This window comes from Peromyscus eremicus, chromosome 1 (assembly GCF_949786415.1).
Source record: "Peromyscus eremicus chromosome 1, PerEre_H2_v1, whole genome shotgun sequence".
Lineage (NCBI taxonomy): Eukaryota > Metazoa > Chordata > Mammalia > Rodentia > Cricetidae > Peromyscus > Peromyscus eremicus.
The window spans coordinates 68791155-68813615 of NC_081416.1; the positions used below are offsets into that span (position 1 = coordinate 68791155).

At 42.2% G+C, this 22461-nt stretch overlaps 1 protein-coding gene across 2 annotated transcripts in view; it reads right to left on the reverse strand.

Moving 5' to 3' along the window:
- Fank1 (fibronectin type III and ankyrin repeat domains 1) overlaps positions 1–22461 on the reverse strand; it is a 102046-nt gene that overhangs the window by 28908 nt on the left and 50677 nt on the right. The gene's annotated exons all lie outside the window — the stretch shown is intronic.

Here is a 22461-nt window from a genome sequence, read left to right on the forward strand (position 1 = left end):
AGAAAGTGGGTTACTGTGGCACAGCAATTGGCTGACTCTTTAAGAATGAATGAAACAGGGTGGCCCCAGCAGCTGGGCAGCAGGCAAGTCTCCTGCAGCCAAGCCACAGCTCCACCTCCACCACCACCACCACCACCACCACCACCACCACCACCACCAGAGGCATCAGAGCCCACCCCCCCCAGGCACAGCCCCCACCTGCACCTATTGGAAGAAGAGTGGCATCAGAACCTCCCCCTACCCCTCTACCCCGAGGCACAGGCTCCACCTGCACTGACTGGAGAAAGAGGTGAGTGGCTGGTCTCCAGGCTGGGCAGCCCAGCTCTCTAGGCCCTAGGTCTCAGGGCACAATCTGTGCCCCTCCCTGACCCATCCCAGCCCCAAGCTGCTGTACCACCATCCCCAGAAGCATCAGAGCCCCACACACACAGGCTCTACCTGCACTGATTGGAGGAACAGCACTCCCCCCACCATGCATAGATACCACCCGCACCAATTGGAGGAAGAGCACTCCAGAGGCAAAAGCACCATGAACACCATGGAATAAGCAACACCTGAATCTATTAATTAGCCCAAACTCAGATGGGTAGACAGTAGTGTAAGAATACATTCAACAACATAAAGAGCAATACAGCACCACCAGAACCTAGTGGTTCTACAACAGCAAGACCTGAACACCCCAATGCAGATGAAGCGGAAGTAAACAAACTTAAAAATAACTGTATGAAGATGATAGAGGTCCTTAAAGAGGAAATGAAAAATACTCTTAAAGAAATGGAGGAAAAGACAAACAAAAAATTGGAAGAAATCAATAAATCCCTCAAAAAAAACCACAAACAAATGAACAAGAAAGCCAAGAAAAAAAACCCATCAAACAGGTGAAGGAAACAGTTCAAGACTTAAAAATTGATATAGAGGCAATAAAGAAAACACAAACCAAAGGAATTCTGAGAATGGAAAATCTGGGTAAACAAACAGGCACTACAGATACAAGCATAACCAACAGAATACAAAAGATGGAAGAGAGAATCTCAGGCATTGAAGATAGGATAGAGGAAATAGATTCATCAGTCAAAGAAAATGTCACACCCAACAAATTCTTAACACAAAATATCCAGGAAATCTGGGACACCATGAAAAGACCAAACCTAAGAATAATAGGGGTAGAAGGAGAATTCCAGCTCAAAGGCACAGAAAATATATTCAACAAAATCATAGAAGAAAACTTTCCTAATCTTAAGAAGGACATTGCCTATGAAGGTACAAGAAGCTTATAGAACACCAAATAGACTGGACCAAAAAGTCTCCTCACCACATAATAATCAAAACACTAAACATACAGAGTAAAGAAAGAATAATAAGAGCTGCAAAAGACAAAGGCCAAGTAACATCTAAAGGCAGACCTATCAGAATTACATCCGATTTCTCAATGGAGACTCTAAAAGCCAGAAGGTCCTGGACAGATGTTTTGCAGACACTAAGAGACCACAGATGCAAGTCCAGACTACCCAGCAAAGCTTTCAATCACCATCGATGGAGAAAACAAGATATTGCGTGACAAAACCAGATTTAAACAATACCTAACCACAAATCTGGCCCTATAGAAAGGACTAGAAGGAAAACTCCAACCCAAGGAAATTAGCTACAAACACAAAAACACAGGCAATAGATAATCTCACACCAGCAAATCCCAAAGAAGGGAAACACACACACACACACACACACACACACACACACACACACACACACACACATTAACAACAACAACAACAAAACCAAAAAATAACAGGAATTAACAATCACTGGTCATTAATATCCATTAACATCAATGGATTCAATTCACCTATAAAAAGATAAAGGCTAACGGAATGGGTACAAAAACAGGATCCATCCTTCTGCTGCATAAAAGAAACACACCTTAACTTCAAAGACAGACATTACCTCAGAGTAACGGGTTAGGAAAAGATTTTCAAATCAAATGGACCTAAGAAACAAGCTGGTGTAGGTATCCTAATATCTAACAAAATAGACTTCAAACTAAAATTAATCAAAAGAGATAGAGAAGGACATTTCATATTCATCACAGGAAAAATCCATGAAGATGAAGTCTCAATTCTGAACATATATACCCCAAATACAAGGGCATCCACATTTGTAAGAGAAATATTACTTAAGCTTAAATCACACATCAAATCCCACACACTAATAGTGGGAGACTTCAACACCCCACTCTCACCAATGGACAGGTCTGCCAGACAGGAACTTAACAGAGAAATAAGAGAACTAATAGATGTTATGACTCAAATGGACTTAATAGACATCTATAAAACAAAAAGAAGCAAATTCACCCAGGAGAAATAGATGCCAGGAAATAATCAAATTGAGAGCTGAAATCAATAAAATAGAAACAAAGAGAACAATACAAAGAATCAATGAAACAAAGAGTTGGTTCTTTGAAAAAAATCAATAAGATAGAAAAACCCTTATTCAAACTAATCAAAAGGCAAAGAGAGAATATCCAAATTAACAAAATCAGAAATGAAAAGGAGGATGTAACAACAGACACTGAGGAAATCCAGAGAATCATTAGGTCATACTTCAAAAACCTGTACTCCACAAAATTGGAAAATCTAAAAGAAATGGACAATTCTCTGGATAGGTACCACTTATCAAAATTAAATCAAGACCAAAAAAAACAACTTAAATAGACCTATAACCCCCAAGGAAATGGAAGCAGTCATTAAAAGTCTCCCAATCAAAAAAAAAAAAAAAAGCCCAGGGCCAGATGGTTTTAGCACAGAATTCTACCAGAATTTCAAAGAAGAACTAATACCAATATTCCACAAATGTTCCACACAATAGAAACAGAAGGAACATTGCCAAACTCTTTTTATGAGGCTAAAGTCACCCTGATACCCAAACTACACAAAGATGCAACAAAGAAAGAGAATTACAGACCAATCTCCCTCATGAACATTGATACAAAAATACTCAATAAAATATTGGCAAACCAAATCCAAGAACACATCAAGGGGAATCCATGGCTGACATGTAAAATTAAATTAATTATAAAATAAAAATATTTATTTAAAATTAAAAAAGAAAGAAAATCATCAACCACTATCAGTAGGCTTCATCCCAGAGATGCAGGAATAGTTTAACATACAAAAATCTGTCAATGTAATCCATCATATGAACAAAATGAAAGAAAAAAAGCACAGGATCATCTCATTAGATGCTGAAAAAGAAGCCTTCTACAAAATCTAACACCCCTCCATGATAAAGGTCCTAGAGAGATCAGGAATACAAGGAACATACCTAGACATAATAAAGGCAATTTACAGCAAGCCAACAGCCACCATCAAATTAAATGGAGAGAAACTCAAAGCAATTCCACTAAAATCAGGAACAAGACAAGGCTGTCCACTCTCCCCATATTTATTCGATACAGTACTTGAAGTTCTGGCTAGAGCGATAAGACAACAAATGAAGATCAAGAGGATACAAATTGGTAAGGAAGAAGTCAAACTTTCACTATCTGCAGATGATATGATAGTATACATAGTGACCCCAAAAATTCTACCAGGGAACTCTTACAACTGATAAACACCTTCAGCAACGTGGTGGGATACAAGATTAACTCAAAAAATTCAGTAGCCCTCCTATATACAAATGATAAATGGGCTGAGAAAGAAATCAGGGAAACATCATCCTTTACAATAGCCACAAATAACATAAAATATCTTGGGGTAACTCTAACCAAACAAATGAAAGACCTGTATGATAAGAACTTTAAGTCTTTGAAGAAAGAAATCGAAGATGATATTAGAAAATGGAAAGATTTCCCATACTCTTGGATAGGTAGGATCAAGTTAGTAAAAATGGAAATCTTACCATTGCATTGAATCTACAGATTCAATGCAATCCCCATCAAAATCCCATCACAATTCTTCACAGACCTCAAAAGACCAATACCCAACTTCATATGGGGGGGGGGGGAACCAGAATAGCCAAAACAATCCTTTACAATAAAGGAACCTCTGGAGGCATCACCATCCCTGACTTCATGCTATACTATAGAGCTATAGTAATAAAAACAGCTTGGTGTTGGCATAAAAACAGACATGTGGACCAATGGAATCGAATTGAAGACCCTGACATTCATCCACACATCTATGAACTCTTGATTTTTTTTTTGGGGGGGGGGGGTTTCAAGACAGGGTTTCTCTGTGTAGCTTTGTGCCTTTCCTGGAACTCGCTCTGTAGTCCAGGCTGGCCTCGAACTCACAGAAATCTGCCTGCCTCTGCCTCCTGAGTGCTGGGATTAAAGGCGTGCGCTGCCGCCGCCCGGCTGAACTCTTGATTTTTGACAAAGAAGCCAAAATTGTACAATGGAGAAAAGAAAGCATCTTTAACGAATGGTGTTGGCATAACTGAATGTTGACATGCAGAAGAATGCAAATAGATCCATATCTACCGCCATGCACAAAACTCAAGTCCAAGTGGAAAGACCTCAATACAAATCCAGTTACACTGAACCTGATAAAAGAGAAAGTGGGAAGTGGCCTTGAATGCATTGGTACAGGAGACCACTTCCTAAATATAACACCAGTAGCACAGACACTGAGAGCAACAATTAATAAATGGGACCTCCTGAAACTGAGAAGCTTCTGTAAGACAAATACATGTACATGCATGGCCCAGAACACCACCACTTGTCAAGCTAACCTAACCATCAATGGCATTATCCATTGTCTTTTGCTTTCACACTAAACTTAGCAAGATGTACCACCCTTGTGACCAGCCTAAGAAACACATGTCCTGTGCCTTTTGTGCCCCACTTCTAGCTCACCCTTCAGGTAGAGACCCAAGTCTCATGCTGTTAACCCCATACAGCCCCATCAACTATCCTTGTCATGACCCCAATGTCTAATCAGGGAGCCTAAGACCACTGCCAATTCCACCCACCCCACCAGCAAAGGTTAGCAGCGTCCACTCAGAAGAGAGAAATGTGCTTCACAGACACTACAAAGTCCAGACAGGAACTGAGTAGTTGGCATGAATAGAAGTCCTGGGTGAGGGGAAGTGGTGGTTAAGGTTTCTACAAGAGAAACAGTAGGTGATAAAAAAAAAACTATTGTTTTGCTTTGTTTCTCAGACAACCTGGAAGAATATGACAGGTTGTTTAGTCCTCACAGTATTATGCCAAGGCAGTGTGTGCTTTCCCCATGGTGAGAACAGTGGTGTCAGCCAGGCATAGTGGCACATTACCTGTAACCTCAGCACTCAAGTGGAGGATCATGAGTTTCAACTCAGCCTGGAATACATACAGTACAGAACCTGTTCCCCAAACCACCACGGAAGAAAAAAATAGGACTGGAAAAATGACTCAGTGAAGAGTGCTTACTGTTCTTCCAGAGGAGCCCAGCTCTGTTCTCAGCACTCATGTCAGGTGTTACAAAGACCTGTAACAGCAGCTCCAGGAGATCTGATACCCTCTTCTGGCCCCTGATGGCACCTGCACTTAGGTGCACAAACCACATACAGACACACGTACATATACATAATTAAAAATACACACACACCAACCAGGAGTTTCCATCCTAATATACTGACATACATTTATTCTCTCTCTCTGTCTCTCTGTCTCTCTGTCTCTCTGTCTCTCTCTCTGTCTCTGTCTCTGTCTGTCTCTGTCTGTCTGTCTCTCTGTCTCTCTCTTTCACACACACACACACACACACACACACACACACGCTTACACATTTTAGGTGCTTGTATTAGAACTGTAAAACATTACAGTGGCCAACGTGCAGTATTGGTGAAATTATTATGGCCACTCCACGTAGTTAAAAGGAGATTTATTTAATGGCGTAACTTACAAGTTAAGGGATAGGTAGGTCGCGGGGTCTGGGGAAGGTGTATCGCAGTCCAGCGGTGTTCTCTGGAGCTCTGCTTGGCCCACCTCCACCGTCCAGGGTCCCGGAACAGAGAGAGCGCTGGCCCATCCAGATCTCGGGTCTCCAGGCGCCTCCCTTGGCCCCGCCTTGTAGGCGTGACAGTTGCCGAAGTCTCAATGGGGGTTGGAACTTCCAGATCAAAGCTGGAATGGCTACCCACTACATGCAGTATCGCTGGGACAGAGAGCCATGATTAGAGCCTTGGTAAGCACTGACAGAAACAGTAAGCTATGGGCCCAGCAACAGCAACAAGCTTCTTTGATGGTTTGCAGCAGGAACTATTGCAAGCAGTTGATGCCTGTAATTCACTTAACTTTTGCCAAATTTATTTATATGATGTAAAGATTTTTATTATCTCTTGTAGATGTAACCAATCGTCTTTTTAAAGAAGAAACATAGAACCAGTGCAAAGAAGAAAGCCAAGAGGTCAGAGCTAAGAGCTAAAACCTTACCCTTCCTCCTGCGTTGGTCCTACCTCTCCGAACCAGAGCTACTTTCTGTGTTAAAGTCCTTATATAGAATTTCTGTTCTGCCTTCTCATTGGTTGTAAACCCAACCACATGACTGCCTCGTCATGGCCTGTCTGTATAGACTTCCAGGTTTTCCATGATTGGTATTGAGATTAAAGGCATGTGTATCCAACACTGGCTGTATCCCTGAACACACACAGACTTACTTAGCTCTGCCTACCAAGTGCTGGGATTACAAGCGTACGCCACCACTGCCCTGCTTTCCTATGGCTTGCTAATAGCTTTGACCCCTGGGCAACTTTATTTATTAACATACAAATAACATTTTAATACAAATAAAATATCACCATAATCTCTATCATAAGCAATCTAGCTTCTGTGGCACCACCCACAAGTGCCATACATTCACATGGATACACACATACACGTAATTAAATATCATAAAAATAAATAATGAAGTAATTTACCAAGTGAACTACATCCTTAGGCCATGATACTCTATTTTTATACAGAAAACTTGGTGTAAGTACCAGATCTTTGCAAAGGTGACTTTGTTTCACATGTGATAACCAGACTTGATCCTAAAATGTTGTCTCACAAATGTAGACTTAAAGTTGAACTTTTCTAAAGTTTTCAGACAAAGATTAAAAAGAGACGTACTCAATTCTTCATGATTCCTTTATATAACTGGTAGGATTATCCAACTTTTCTTAAAAGTCTCCAAAAAGTGAAAAGATGGAAAAAATCAACTGCAAGCCCCTCCAAAGGACAATCGTAACGGATGTATGCTACGCACCATAAAAGCTTTCTGTAATAAAATCCTCCAGAAAACATGACAAATAAAACAATTTTATACCCCTGGAGCCATTTGCCAAGTGATAAATAGTGAATATGAAATCGTGACAGTTCCATTCACTGTCACCATTCAGTCCCTGTGAGCACTCAGAAAAGCCCACCAGGCATCACTCCAAGGCCATGAGAAGCTGGTGATAAAAGCCGTTACTTACAAACCATAGGCCCCAGTACAGAAAAGGATGGCTCATGCAAACCGTGCTACAGCTTTAGGCTTTCACTTCCTGAGGTTTTAAAGGGACTGTTAGAGTGTCCTGAACAGAAATGTGCCAATTTCAGAGGAGAAGATAAATAAATGAGTGACTACCAGGCCCCAAAGCATTCTTATGACAATCTGCTGGCCACAATTCAAAGCTACAGTGAGATTAGGGTGTTTGAACTCTGAAATTAGTATCTATGATTAGGACCACAAAAAAATAGATTATAAAGATGAAAAACAAGTTAGTCCATTTGTCATATGAATATATACACCATAAAGCAGATATATCACGTAACTCATCTCCAGAAAACACACCTGACTATACACTAGAATCAGGTTTCATCAGCAGGGGACATCTGTGACTGGGCCTCCAGGGGCAGATGGTCCATCAGGATGACAGTACACTGAGGGAAGATTAAAAATAAGACAGCTAAATTAAGTTTGATTCACCAAGCCTACCACTGGACTTTATAAAGTGGGGTTCTGTAAGGTCTGAACACATGAAAGGAACAATATGCAAGGAGATAGTGGAGAAGCGTTTCTGCTGGTATAGAGGATCTGCAGGCAGAGTGCACACACCATGGACCTGATGCTTTGCAATATGTCTAATCTGCACTTACTTTCATCTCCAGGCACTCTTAGCTTAAAAAAAAAGGGAGGTCTTTCTACGTACTCCTAGCAATTCTAGAACTCACTATACAGGCAAGCCTTGAATTCACAGAGATCCATTTGCCTCCCAAGTGCTGGAATTAAAGGTGTATACTACTACACCAGTGCCCTTGGCTTTTAACATTGAGAAACATTGCTTCCTCTGCAGGCCCTGCACAGGTTTTCCTCACCAGGAACATGGACATGAATAAAGATACTGCCTCTGTCTTACTTTTCTGCTGCTGTGATAAAACACCATTACCAGGTTATAGAAAGACTGATTTATTTGAGCTTACAGTGCAAAAGGGATAAGAGTCCATCATGGACGAGAAGTGTGGTAACAGGCCACAGGCATGGCAGCCAGAACAAGAAGCTGAGAGAGCTCACGTCCTCAACCACGAGCATGAAGCTGACAGAGAAAATGCAAAATGGTGTGAGGCTTTCATCTCAAAGCCTTCTTCCAGAGACACACTTCCTCCAGCAAGGCTGAGCTCCTACATTTCCCCAAACAGTGCCACCAAATGTAGACCATGTGTTCAAATGCCTGAGGCAATGGGGGGACATTTTCGTTCAATATTCCACAGCCTCCCTCTCAGACTTCATGTAAAGAAAAAATAAAATAAAAATATTGAAAAATTACTGAAGTTTACATTGAAAAACTAAACAACAAAAACATTTGTTGTTTGTTTTTGCTCTTTTGGGGGGCCTGCCACCCAACTCCCAAATAAATCATACACAGAGACTTATTCTTAATTATAAATGCCCAGCCGTAGCTTGGCTTGTTTCTTGCCAGATCTTCTTAAATTAAATTATCCCCATCTACCTTTTGCCTCTAGGCTTTTACCATTCTCTTACTCTTACTCCGTGGCTGGCTGGGTGGCTGGCCCCTGGAGTCCTCCTCCTTCTCTAACTACTTTCTTTTCTCCTCCCAGATTTCTCCTTCTATATAGTCTCTCTGCCTGCCAGCCCCGCCTATCCTTTCTCCTGCCTTGCTATTGGCCATTCAGTTCTTTATTAGACCATTGGGTGTTTTAGACAGGCAAAGTAACACAGCTTCAAAGAGTTAAACAAATGCAACATAAACAAAAGTAACACACCTTAATATTCTACAACAGACATTGAAAAGTTACTAAAGTTTACAAAGGGTTTCACAGAGCTACTTAGCGAATGTTTTTGCTACACAGAAACTCTACTTAGAATTCCATATGAGTGACAGGTCATAAGCAAAGTCAGAAATTGAGCTTTCAAGCATTTCTTTTCTCTATTGATGCTCAGGCTGACTCTAAGCATGGAGCCATGCAGGGCACTCCATCACAGTGTCTGACCTGCTGGGGACTGGCAATCTTGGTTCACCTTGAGCTGGAGTACCAGGATCAAAGAGGGAACACAGCTCATTCAAGGCTGCACACCTGATGTGTAGGGAGTGGAGCTTCCAAGCCAGGTCCCTAATTCCAAAGTCTGTGTTCCTTCCCAGATTGACCACTTTCCTGTGAGATGAACAATGGATGACTCTGGTAAAGTCATCTCTGAAATTAGATGTGAAGAGTCAAATTGTCACATACATTCCTTTGACACAGTGTCACTGAAGTTTAACTCACACTGAGAAATGGTCTTGCTTGTAGCAACAGGAAAAGGTCTCAATGCGTAAGGCTGGTTTGCATATGTCCTTAGGGAAGGCGCAACTAAGGACCTTGCCAAGAGTTCCACACAAGAGGGGTGACAGTAAAATGTAACTGTCCTTCTTGACACTCAACACAGTTGGCACAGTACAATCCAAACAGCATGTTTCACACGGGGTGGACTTGCTAAACTGGAACTTCCCAACAGCAAGGAGGAGGAAGGCCAGGGTTAGACCATGCCCAACTGTGTGAACTGGGAGATCTCTTGGGAAAGCAACTCAGGGCTGCTCAGGATTCCTGTTCTCATAAGCTCACAATCCCACTGCCGGTGAGAACCCCAACATGTGCAAAAGGGGTCACAGCAGCTTTGAGGGATGGGACTGAAAACTACCTAAGTGGCCAGCATGAGTTATGAATGGTCTGTATACTCAAATACTATGTAGCCATTAAGATAAAGTTACAATTCATTCATTCTAAAGATAACTGGGAGGTTGAGTTGCTAAGAGTTATAAAACAATATTTACAGAATGATACAGTGTACATAAAGTTAGGTTTTAACATCTATAAGGGTTGGAGAGATGGCTCAGTAGGTGAAGGTGCTTGCTGCCAAGCCTGATGAGGAGTTTGATTCCCAAGACCCAAGTGCTGGGGGAGGGAATGACTTCTAAAAGTCTCCACATGTGTCATGGCATGTGTGTACGCACACGCACACAAAATAAATGTAATTTTAACAATTAAAATGGAATCTCTAGCAGGGAAAGGAAACCAAAGGAATATAACACAGGAAAAGTGATTTAATTGGTATGCACATGCACACAAAATAAATGTAATTTTAACAATTAAAATGGAATCTCTGTCAGGGAAAGAAACCAAAAGAATAGAACACAGGAAAAGTGATTTAATTGGCAACACTATTCTTTAAACTACATGCCACTCATGTGGCAGCATGTGAACACTTTATGTACTTGGTATGACTTACTTACAGAAAAACAAGGTCCTAGGTGCACTGAGGAGTCGATACCCTCGCTCTGCCTTATGCACATGCCCTAGATGGGTACACCAGCAAACCAGACTCCCAGAGTCTCAAGCGTTCTTGTCAAGGTCAGACTCAGAAACCCAGGAGGGCTGCCTGTCTTGGGTGTCCCTGTATTTTAGCGACACTTCTATCCAGGTGGAAGCCAGGCCCTGGAGGACAGTACACAAGGATCCTTCACTCCCCCCATCATTCAGTGCATGCCTGATTTCAGCTCATCTGATAGGAGGTTCTGTTTCACATGTGCTTACAGTTAATCTAACCATGACAGATGAGCAGAGTTTGAACATACAATGAGAAACACCACATTTTATCCTATGGCTGTCAGACCTCATCACATGTAGACTGTGTGTTTATAATTCATCAGTAGTTATGAAAAATACACAGAAGCTAACTTCCAATATGCACAGAGATCCAAGCATGATGGCACAGGCCCGTAATCCCAGCACTCAGGAGGCAGGAGCATTGCTTTGAGTTTGATGCTAGCCTTAACTATGTGCTGAATGTCAGGACATAGTTAAATGCAGACACTCCCAATTCCTCTATCATGAGAGTTCAAAAAGTTAAGTGAGCCTATCAGGCAGTTCATGTGAGTCATTCCCCAAGAGATGACAATGGTCTCCTTAACTCTGGGGCTAGTCAGGTGTCTTCAAAGGTACCTGTTACAAACTCTTAATCTATTGAGTAACAGAAATCAGTCACACAATGGGAACCTCTATAATCCACACAAATAAAATGGAGTAGTGTATACTGACCCAAAAATCTTGCAAACTGCCCAGTTTTGCAGTACAGTAACTGTGATTTCATTAGCAGCCACTGTCTGGAATTGCCTTCACTGTCGTTTTCCTTCTGTGCCCCCCATCCCAAATTCTCTGTCCTTTTGCTTTCTTTAAAAAAAAAAAATAAGCTGGGTAGTGTAGCATGAATTGTTAGAAGGTCTTATTAATAAAAAAAAAATAATAAACCTGGGAGCCAGGTATTGGGGTGAACGCTGAATGATCAAAGAGACACAACACGCCACAGCTACCTCACCTTGCCAATTCCTCAGCTGATCCTGTTTCCTCAGACTGGAAGCCTCTGAGTCCTCATCCAAATGGATCTCAGCTGAATTGCTGCTAAAAGCCTAAAAGCTTAACCAGACTCTAGTTCCTGATCCTCACACCTTATACACCTTTCTGCTTCCTGCCATCACTTCCTGGAATTAAAGGCATGTGTCACCATGCCTGGCGGTTTCCAGTGTGGCTTTGAACTCAGAGAGTTCTGATGGATCTCTGCCTTTAGAATGCTAGGATTAAAGGTGTGTGTACCACCATTTTCTGGCCTCTATATCTAGTGGCTGTTCTGTTCTCTGACCCCGGATAAGTATATTAGGGTGCATCATATATTGGGGAACACAATAGTGTGGTGCATCCCAGCACTTGGGAGGCAGAGGTAGGTAGATCTGAGTTCAAGGCTGGCCTGGTCTACAGAGAGTTCCAGGACAGCCAGGGCTACTCAGGGAACCCCCATCTTGAAAATCAAAACTAGTGGGGAGAGCATTGGTGTGCTGTAGCACATGGATAGAGGCCAGAACGACTTCCATCTTGTTGAAGCAGTCTTTCTCTTGTTTCTGTGACTTCAGTCCAGGGTAGCTGCCCTGAGAGCTTCTGGCCAAGTCTCCTGTCTGGGCCTCCCATCCTGACACAGGCATGCTGGGATTACAGATGCACACCACTGCTTCTGGCTTTTTACATGGGTTCCGAGGACTGAACTCAGACTGTGGCAAGCACTTCGTCAGCTGAGCCATTTCTCCGGTCCTCAGTCTCTTTTTCAGTGTCACTGTGTGGTGAGCCTCTGCTGACTACAATCAGCTCCAGCACTCACGGAGTCTGTGGTCCTCAGGAGACACAAACCTTAAGGAGACCCCTGCCTGTCAAAAGTTTATCACACTGTGATCACTGAAGTGAGAGGGAAAGACTAGGGTGTCGGTGGACATGTGAGTTCACCTGTCAAGAAGAGAGAACAATCTAACAACCTAACATGAATGAGGACCATTCTTCCATTTCTGCTGCCAGTGATGTGCTCTGAAAACTTATCCAATGAAGATGAAACCTAAAAGCAAATCCCATCACTGTACCAGCAACAGAATGGTCTGGCCATAGAAAGTTCTCTGGAGAAAGGTTCAGCCATCATCATTATCACCATCACCACCACCACCATCATCATCAGGCTGGATTAACATCAACCTCTAAAGGCACTAGAAACTCTAGAACAGTGATTCTCAACCTTCCTAGTGCTTCGATCCTTTAATACAGTTCCTCACATTGTGGTGACCCCAACCATACAATTATTTTCATAACTGTAATTTTGTTCCTGTTGTGAATCACAATGTAAATATCTGATGTGGAATATCTGATACGCTACCCCCAAAGGGGTCAAGACCCATAGATTGAGAACTGCATTTGTGTCAACCTGTATCATTTCCCTGCCTCTTCCAAATGGGCAGTCTAACCACCCCTGCTTCCTACAGCTTGCTACAACCATTTGCAATAAAAACAAAAGGACAGACAGAAGGGTTGGGTGACATTACTTACACATAAGAACAAATTCTATGCCTATATGATGACCGCCACCCACCCCCAGCACACTCATTCTAAGCAGGTTATGGGGTATATGCAGAAAAATAAACAACCTTTCACAGCCAGTATAGAAAGAACCAAGATCATAAATTAGGCATTAATTATCAACAGTGGCCATTGTTCTTTGCATCTATCAGAACAATGTCCTGTATAAGAAACCCCTTGCTCCTACTGGGGCAATGTTGTTATATTTATCTGCTGCTTGGTTCCAGGCAAGTCTTCCACAGCCAAGATTCATGTCCACACCCTTTGTGGCAGGCAGTAACTAAACCTGCTCTGCAAACAGAGCTCAAAGGCAGCCACTAGATCATTCCAGAAAGCCTCCCCGCCTATGTATAAAGCCGTTGGAAAACAGATTTACTTCCCTTCTCTGCACGGGTTACAAGTGTACAGCTTTGCTCTCAGATTGGGTATGAATAAATCTTTTTTAATCTTCCCACCAGGTATTGCTTCCCTTTCCCACCCATTCCAACCTCCATCCTCAACCCCTTCTCCTGATTCTCTCAGCTAACAGCCTCTCCTCTCCATCTCAAATGTTCTTAAAACACGTAGAACGCTTCCGCTTGGAATGATCTTGGAATTTTGTTTACACAGCACTCTCTGCAGTATGGAATCGCACGTCCCTCTCAAAGCTCAAATGGCAGAGTAATCTTCCGAATGTAAGCTGGCATGTGTGGCAGTGAGGTGCAAGCTCGCTCAACTAGGATCGTCACTGCTGCCAGGCAGTGAGTGGAGTTCTAGAAAGCATGCTTTGTTGTCTTACCTTTTAAAAACAAAAACAAATATTCAGAATTAGAAACTTTAAAAAATAGTTCCTTCTTATTTAGCACTTTTCCCCAAAAAATGGCAATACTTTTATCATTTTTTTCTGATATAAAAACAATCCCTACTCATTGTTAAGAAAAGAAAAACCAAGCAATTTAGTTTGTTTCATCTTGGTTTTTGAGACAGGGTCTTGCTATGTGGCACAGATTGATCTTGAACTTGCAATCCTCCTGCCTCTGCCTCCTGAGTGTTAGGCTTACAGGCATGAAATTATGAAGAGAAATAAGAATTTGATCACACCTGCTCACATGCCCACCCAGGGATGACCACCAGCAATAACTTGGGGGAAAAACCATTCAAAGAGTTATTAGTATGGACAACATTTCACAAAGAGGTAATACTTTGCAACTTGTCTTTTTAATTTAATGGACTATAAATGTATACCTTATATAATGGGCTATGTGACTTCAACTCAATCTTTAAAAATAAACTCTCCATACAGTAATTTGTTATAGACAAAACTTCAGCCAAAGTTGTGCATTTCACTTTGCATAGCCATACAACTATGGTGCCGAATATTTTATGGCAAACACCTGGAAGCACAGCTAAGCTTTGGTGTAGATTTTTCATTTGGGTACATATTGCCACCTGTATGCAAAGATCTCTGTGTATGTAAGCAAATAGGTATAGTACTAGTCTTCTGCTACCAGGTACAAGAGCTAGTGATGTATCCACATAAGAGCATATGAACAGGTAGCCAAGAATGACCAATGTGTTCTCAGTGGTGTAACCAATGGCAAGGTGTTCATCCTTCTGAAAACAACCACTCATCCATGCTCCTGTAAGCAACTCTGATGAACTTCACTGGGTGTTGTGAGTGACTGTCCTCTGAGCCAAGCAACCACTCTCTTGGAATATTTGGTGGTGCCCCTTGCCAAAAGATCATAGCTGGGCTTGTTGAGTGCTTACACCCCACACTGGAGGGGCAGAAAGGGTCATGAGACACTCACCTGAGTATACAGCTGCCCCTACCTCCTCCTCCTGTATTCAATGCTGCCTTAATTTTACATGGCCTCGAGGAAGGGCTAGAGCAAACAGATGGAGGAGAGAGACTCAGAGGGAGTCTATCTAGACAGCTACAGGAAAGCCCTCATTCCCCACTGGGCAAAAGCTTTCCAGGTTTGGCTTTTGGGGGTGAGGAACACCGACACCCCTGTAAGTAACCCTTCACCTATGTTCTGTAAGGAAGCTTAATAAACTTTTGTTTATTGATTAGTTTAGCCAGTTAATTTTTGATTAAATTAGCTTAATTAATTAGATTAATTAAGTTTATCATTCTTCCAGAATGACCTTTGAAGAAAATGTGCCTCTGTTGGTTGTTGGGACCTTAGAAGTGGTAGATGCCACTTACATCACATCTTTCCCTGGGAAGAAATTTCAGCAACATTGGGTCACAAAAAATAATAATAATAATAAAGACATGGAAATAGAATGGAGGTATGGTTTAGATGAGGATCAGTAAATATATGAGAGGAACAAGAGAGGATAATGAAAGGTAAGATCAAAATATATCATCCACATGTATGTACTATCACACTGAAGCCTGTTATATATAATTAATACATACTAATAAAAACAAAGAACTGACTGATCAGTACAGTATTGTTAAGTAATATAGGAATAGAGTAAAAATACTTTCAAAAGAATGATAAAGTCATGTGCACAGTCTGGCTACAGCATCATGCTTGGGGCAGAACACTCCCTTTGGACATTGCTGATCTCACAAAATGTAGAAGAACCACTGAGGAACAGCCCAGCCTTTCTCCTTACATCCTCCTCCACCAAATATAAAGAAATAACTTGAGCAGAGATCAGACCTGGGACTAGAAAGCATGGGAACTGATGTCTCCACACACAGAGGCCATCGCAGGAACACTGTAAAGGTTGGAATCATAGAGCATGGAGACCCAAAGATGACCCAGTGTGCAAAAGGAAGATGGGGTGCATTTCCACATGGGACCATGCTGTAAGGATGCCGAGCTTGGCAAGCACCAAGAACTAGCTTGTCCTCAATAAAAGTGTCTGGGAGGGAGATGTAAAGTGGCCCTAGTTCATGGGTCCTCCTATCCGTAGAGGAGGAGCCACATGCCGACTGAAGGAGACACAGTGTTAGCCACATAGACTATGAGCAAAGAGTAACACAGCAAATAAGGCAACCAACCATGCAGCCAGGATACAGACCAAGAAAGGGGGAAATTAAGACCGTCAGACAGACTTAAGAGGCCCATGAACTATGTACTAAAGAAATAGGAATTCTAACTACTAATTGAATATTCAAGGAAAAAGGTAAGAATTGCCAGAAATAATTGAGGGAAAATGCAAATGGAAATTATGTACATATAATAATAATCGTTGGAACAAGAAACTATGTTGTTAGGTTAAACAGGAAATTGGCACAGGTGAAAAGATAACCGTGGGGCTGGGATTGCAGTTCGGTTGGCGAAATGCTTTCCTTGCATGTACAAAGCCCTGGTACCACATAAAACAGTAGTGACACACACTTGTGATCTTGGCACTTGGGAAATGGGGACAGGAGGATCAGGAGTTCAAGGTCATCTACTGCTATATAAGGAACTAGAGACCAGCCTAGCCTAGATATGGGGGGGAAGGGGAGAGGTAAGGAGAGGGGTGGCGATGGGGGCAGAGGGGGAAGGGAGACATAATTACATATCTGAAGAATTTACTCAGGATACAAAATAACATCTAAAAATATAAAACATAGAATATGAAAACAGCATGAGGAGAGTGAGCCAGACAGGAAAAGATGATGATAGGAATGGAAGACAGACAAGATTTTAAAGGAAAGTGCATCATAACTAATTAAGATACAAATACTGTCTTATTCTTGCATGCTTCCAGAGATAGACCTGACTGGGGGTATCAAGACAATGAAGAAAAGACACACACACAGCAGGGGGGAAAAACCCACCTAGACTGAGTTCTCTGATGGAGAACCCTCAGCATCCTGGAAGTCAGCATGTTTATTATATAGAGTTGAACAGAGAAGGCGGGTTATTGCGTACAGCTGAACAAAAAGGTGGGCTTGTTACATACAGATAACAAGGAGTAGGGTTATGGTATACAGCTGGATCAAGGAGACAGGCTTGGCCTATCTCAATAGGAACAATGTCTCGGGGAGCAGTGGATTCTGGTCACAAATATGAGGAGAGAAAGCTATGGTGGACATGCTCTGCACACACCATCAACATCCACATGGAGACCAGAAGGGAAGGTTTTGCCATGTCTCTGAGATTTGGGGTGGGAGTGAGCTTTACCATTTTCCCATGGGTTTTAGACTATGAGGTCTTGACTTGGCCATGGCCATTGCCATGCCCACTGTCAACCACACACATCACTCAGGGCTTCCTCTGCTCCCCCACAGAATATTAATAACATAACCCTAGGAAATAAAACATGCCCAGACATGTCAAAATGAGCCAGAAGAGCATCAGAGGCAATGATAAGATCCCTAAGCAACTAGAGAGGAAACAGGTAAGAAGAATGTTGGGATGACACCAAGGTTCCCAGTGACACCTATGGAAACCTGAGCACAGTGCAATAATACCTTCAGAGAAAAGGAAAATCACTGTCAACCTACAAGTGTAAACTCTGCAAACAATTCCCTTCAGAAACAAGATTGAAATGAGCATACCACCAATTAAAAAGTGCGAAAATATATCTGCTAGAAGACAAACCCCAAGTCTACAAAGAGTTCGTTAAAATTCAGCAATGACACAATGGCCTAACTAAGAAGTTAAGATCTAAATAGACACCTCAGCAAAGAGAGACAAGGATGGCAAATTAATGTATGTAAAGGGCACCATATCCTATCATTTGGAGATGCAAATGACACGGAGGTGATACCACAATGCAGTTTCAATGGCTAAAAGAGATAAGATTCAAAGACCTGACCACCAAATGCCAAGAAACACTCAGCAGTGGCCCCGTTCACCCACCACTGAAGGGAACGTAAGGTCCTTATTAGAGGACAGCCTGGTGATTCTTACAGACTTATACACTGTCTCACCGCAGGATCCAGCTACCATGGACTAGGGAACTGCCGGGCTGGTTTAGGAATTCATATCCTCACCAGTCAAGGGTAGCCAGAGAGGATTAGCACAGGTACGAATTCCCTCCAATTATAAGAGACTGTTTTACTAAATTCAGTTTTCAGTTCCTGAATTTGTGAGACATGACAGGTAAAATGTACCCATGAACAAGACCAGTGTAATGACACTACCAGCTGACATGCCATTGAGGACAGAGGACTCCATGGTCCCACCTCTAGAGGACCAGCTACATATGCTCAGTGGCTGCTGAGAGGGGGAGAAGCAGTTTCCTCCAGGGAAGAATCCCCACACAGGCTGTCCATTCCCAAGTGGTCAGTCCAGGAGACATGTACATCCAAACAATGCCAAACAGATTTAATAGGTTATATAAAGAGAGAGAGACAGAGAGAGAGACAGAGACAGAGAGACAGAGAGAGAGAGAGAGAGAGAGAGAGAGAGAGAGAGAGAGAGAGAGAGAGAGAGAGAGAGAGAGAGAACAATAATAAAGAGCATGAATTTGGGATTGGGAAGGGGCAGGGGAGGAGCTGGAAAGGAGGAGGGGCAATGGTGATGGAGATGGGGTGCTCCTGTATGAAGTCCAAAGAAATAATTTTTAAAAATAAAGGCCTTCTTAGATGAAAGAATGCTGAAGGACTCATGACCAGGACTCAGCTACAACCATCATGGGAAGTATCCAGTGGAAAAGAAGCAACATTTGCACTCAGAAAACAAAGACTGAACAGGAAGCAGGGCCAGACTCTAAAGCCTTGAGGCCCACCCCCAGTGACCTCTTCCTCCAGCAAGGCTCCACCGAGCCGGGTGCCACAAGCCAGGAACCGAATGTCCAAACATGTAAGCCCATGAGGAGAGTTCACATTCAAACCCCAACACGCCCCAGGCAAAAACAACAGCAACATGTTGTGAGGTCAGTAGGATAAGAAGAAACAAGATGTAAAACAATCATACAGGACAGAGCAGGAGGGTCTAACTGTTGTGAGGTCTTTTTGCATAATGCTGAGATAGTAAGTTAACCAATCCGTTTTAACCTATCCCGGGGCAACCACTAGTGAGTAGTCACTGCAGGCTTCGCGTGTGTCTACTCAGAACCCACGGCCTCAGCGAGTCCACATGTTCCGTTAATTAAATCCATCCTCCCTCCAGCTCTTCAGGCAATTTCCTAAAGAGCCTCGGCAAGCTCACTGGCAAACAAACACACTTAGATCACCAATTATTTCACTCTTACCATTATGAAGCCTGGACTTTAAAGCTGGGTAAAATTGCCTGGCTATAACTTTATGATTAATTCCTTTATACCACTGTAAATACATACAATAAATATGTTGCCCTTCATGCATCTGTGCCATATTTTCTGCAAACCCAACTAAACCTTGGGTCCAAAGTTAAAAAGAAAAAAAAAAAATCCAACTTGATCTGAGTGGGAAAGTGCTAAAAGTCAGAATTATTCATGCTCATAGAGAACAGTAAATCTGCCTCTCTGGCCCACCTTCTGGAGCTGTGAAACCTGCATTATATATGGACCCTGGCAGGCAAGGGATATCACCAATAAATCATATTTTCTGTACAATCTTTAGGAAAATCTCCGGTTCTTAGCTTTTCTAAAGTGAAATGCTCAATAAACTTCACTTTGAATCCACTTTCAAATACATTCAGGCCGCATCTTGGCTATTTCCCACTTTGCTCCAACAAAGCAGCATAAAGCTACTGGGTTGAGCTTGGAGAGCTGATAGTCTGTGTAAAACATTTGTCCTTCCTCCATAAAACACACACCTCTGAGGCACACGGCAGCAAAAATTATTTTAATCTCTGTTTCCTTCCTTACTCTCCCTTTGAACTGTAATTGGATGGGAATTGGGGCTCCTGTCATCCGCTCCTCCCCCACGGGGTCCCAGGCCTTTGCTCCCCAGGAGGAAACTTGCAGATCCTTCAATACCTCCTCCAGCTCATCCCTGACTTGAGACCACCTCCCATCCTGGCCTTAGAGCACACACATTTTTTTATAGATATAGCTGGGCAAAACTTGGTTTGTTTTTGAGATAAATACAACCGGACACAAAGACAACTGAATTTAGGTTAAAGCATCATTAAAAACCAAGATGCAAATTTAAAGGTTTCAAGTATTTTCACAACAATAGACACAAAGAAAACAAAGTAATTTGTGTGAGTGCTGTGGGGTTTAAGGCTCTAAGTAAACGTTCTTTTATTTGTTTTAGTTTTAGGGTTTTCTTTTCTTTTTTTTTTTTGGCTTTTGTTTCTTATTTATTTTACATACTGACCACATTTTCCTCTCCCTCTTCTTCTCCCCTCCCCTCCCCCCATCCACAATCCACTTCTTCGCTTCTGTTCAGAAAGGGGCACATCTACCAACAAAGCATGGCATATCAAGTTGCAGTAAGACTAAGCACCTCCCCTTCTACTAAGACTGAGCAAGGCAACCCAGTATGAGGAATAGGTTCCCAAGAGCCAGCCAAAGCTGGGACATTAGGGACAGCCCCTGCTCTCACTGTTAGGAATCCCAACTATACAACTGTCACATATGTAGAGGGTCTAGGTCAGTCCCAAGCAGGCTCCCTGGTTGTTGGTTCAGACTCTGGGAGTTCCTATGAACCAGGTTAGTTATTTCTATGGGTTTTCTTGTGATGTCCTTGACCCCTCTAGCTCCTAGAATCCTTCCTCCCTCTCTTCAGCAGGATTCCCAGAGCTTGGCCTAATATTTAGCTGTGGGTCTGCATCTGTTTCCATCAGTTACTAGATGAAAGCTCTCTGATGACAACTGGGGTAGTCACCAATCTGCTCACAGGAGATGGCCAGTTCAGGCTATGCATTCACTATTGTGAGGAGTCTTAGCTGGAGTCATCCTTGTAGATTCCTGGGAGTTTCCCTTGCATCAGATTTCTACCTGACCCTGAAATGCACCTCCCCCCACTTTCCAGTCATCTCTTTCAGTATTCTCCCCCTCCACCCACCCAACCTGATCCCTCAAGTTCCCATCCCCAACCACCCTCAATCTACCCAAGAGATCTCTTCTATTTCTCCTTCCCAGCGAGATCCATCCCCCCTTGGGCCCTCCTTATTACCTAGCCTCTCTGGGTCCATGGATTGTAGCATGGTTATCCTTTACTTTACAGCTAATATCCACTTATGAATACAAACCATGTTTGTCTTTCTGGATCTGCATTACCTCATTCAGAATGTTTTTTTTTTTTTTTTTTGTTCCACTCATTTGCCTTAAAATTTCCTGGTACCCTTGTTTTTAACAGCTGAGTAATACTACATTGTATGAATGTTCCATGTTTTCTTTATCCATTCTTCAGTTGAGGGGCATCTAGGTTGTTTCCAGGTTCTGGCTATACAAATAAAGTTGCTTTGAACATAACTGAGCAAGTATCCTTGTAGTATGATTGAGCATCCTTTGGGTATATGCCCAAGAGTGGTATTGCTGGGTCTTGGGGTAGATTGATTCCCAATTTTCTAAGAAACTGCCATATTGATTTTCAAAATGTACAAGTTTGCACTCCCACAAGCAATGGAGGAGTGTTCCCTTTGCTCCATATCCTCTCCAGCATAAGCTGTCATTTGTGTTTTTGATCTTAGTCATTCTGATAGGTATAAGATGGAATCTCAGAGTCATTTTGATTTGCATTTCCCTGATGGCTAAGGATGTTGAATATCTCCTTAAGTATTTCTTGACCATTTGGGATTCTTCTATTGAGCATTCTCTGTTTAGGTCTATACTCCATTTTTTAATTGGATTATTTGGTTTTTTGATGTCTAGTTTCTTCAGTTCTTTATATATTTTGGAGATCAGCCCTGTCAGATGTGGAGTTGGTGAAGACCTTTTCCCATTCTATAGGCTGCCATTTTGTCCTATCAACAATGTCCTTTGCCTTACAGAAGCTTTTCAGTTTCAGGAGATCCCATTTATTAATTGTGGACCTTAGTATCTGTGCTACTGGTGTTCTATTCAGGAAGTTGTCTCCTATGCCAATGTGTTCAAGGCTGTTTCCCACTTTCTCTTCTATCAGGTTCAGTATAACTGGATTTATGTTGAGGTCTTTGATACACTTGAACTTGAGTTTTGTGCAAGGTGATAGACAGGATCTATTTGCATTCTTCAACATGCCAACATCCAGTTAGACCAGCAGCACTGTTAAAGATGCTTTCTTTTTT